Source organism: Primulina huaijiensis, chromosome 4 (assembly GCF_012295235.1).
Source record: "Primulina huaijiensis isolate GDHJ02 chromosome 4, ASM1229523v2, whole genome shotgun sequence".
NCBI lineage: Eukaryota > Viridiplantae > Streptophyta > Magnoliopsida > Lamiales > Gesneriaceae > Primulina > Primulina huaijiensis.
The window spans coordinates 15,644,007-15,645,263 of NC_133309.1; the positions used below are offsets into that span (position 1 = coordinate 15,644,007).

Here is a 1,257-nt window from a genome sequence, read left to right on the forward strand (position 1 = left end):
GCATTGACATATTTCCTTGCCTCAGTTATAGAAATTCCTTCACTTTCTGACTTCGAACTTCTCGAGGAAAATATTTTTCGTAGAATAAATCTTTAAACTCGTTCCACTTGAGTGCCGAGACATTAACTGATACCTTGGTGGCGTCCCACCAAATCCTCGTCGTCTTGGTCAGTAGAAAAATGGCACAGATGACTCGATCTTTATCATCAAACTGAAGATAATCATAAATAACCTCCACAGCTTTGACCCATTCCAAGGAGACCATGGGATCAGTGCTACCATCAAATTCTGGTGGCTTCATCTTACGAAATCTTTCGTATGCGCCTTCACTACTGGGCTTGGGCATCGCTTGCGCTTTTTCTCTCCCTCTCCCTGCATTCTGCATCCGTAAGAGCTTCTGGATTTGCTCGCCATGAACCTTGGCATGTTTCTTTAGTAACTTGCTATATTCATCAACCACTCTAGATGATGAACTATCCTCTCCTTCTGATGCTTTACATTTAGGCGGCATGATTCTATAATACATATTAGTTTAAAACCATTTTCAAACATAACATATCATAATTATTGAAGCTACACATCCATATTATATAAAATAATGCAGGTACAGACATACCGAATTGTCGACAGCAGAGGAAGTCATATGCCAAATCATTGGTCCGAAAATCTCGGCTTTGATACCACGAAATGTAACACTCGTGACTAAAATACATAATCAGTGCGGAAGCTTTTAAATATAATTTGGAGAAAATGCGTAGTTTTAAAAAAATTTGGACCATTTCTCGATTTATGCGTGTCATCCTTGCGCAGGGGCCATGCTAATCTTCTCTGTATCCTTTCAATTTCATCGGATGTCCCCGAATGTAACACTCATGACTAAAATACATAATCAGTGCGGAAGCTTTTAAATAGAATTTGGAGAAAATGCGTAGTTTTAAAAAAATTTGGGCAGCATCTGTGAGGCTCGGGGCCGAAGAGGGCGGGGGGTGATCGCCGGTGCCATGAGGTTGCAAGGACAATGAGCGGCTCCTGGCAGGCTTCTAGGCGGAGGGAACATGAATGAACCGATCTTACACCGGAAGGAGAGGGATTCCGAGACTGTTCAATGTAATGGACTGTACAGTTGAAGAGGGCTTAAAAGATTTGATATGTACTACTCATACCACGAAGGTGCATCTTCTTTTTGGTAGCTCATCACATAAGAATTCCAATGTTAAGCGTGCTTGACTTGGGGCAATTCTGGGATGGGTGACCTCC

At 41.8% G+C, this 1,257-nt stretch overlaps 1 non-coding gene across 1 annotated transcript; it reads right to left on the reverse strand.

Moving 5' to 3' along the window:
• Positions 1-764: 764 nt before the first annotated feature.
• LOC140975955 (U6 spliceosomal RNA) lies at positions 765-868 on the reverse strand. Its single transcript, XR_012175092.1, has one exon. It is a non-coding gene; the product is annotated as a U6 spliceosomal RNA (small nuclear RNA).
• Positions 869-1,257: the final 389 nt, after the last annotated feature.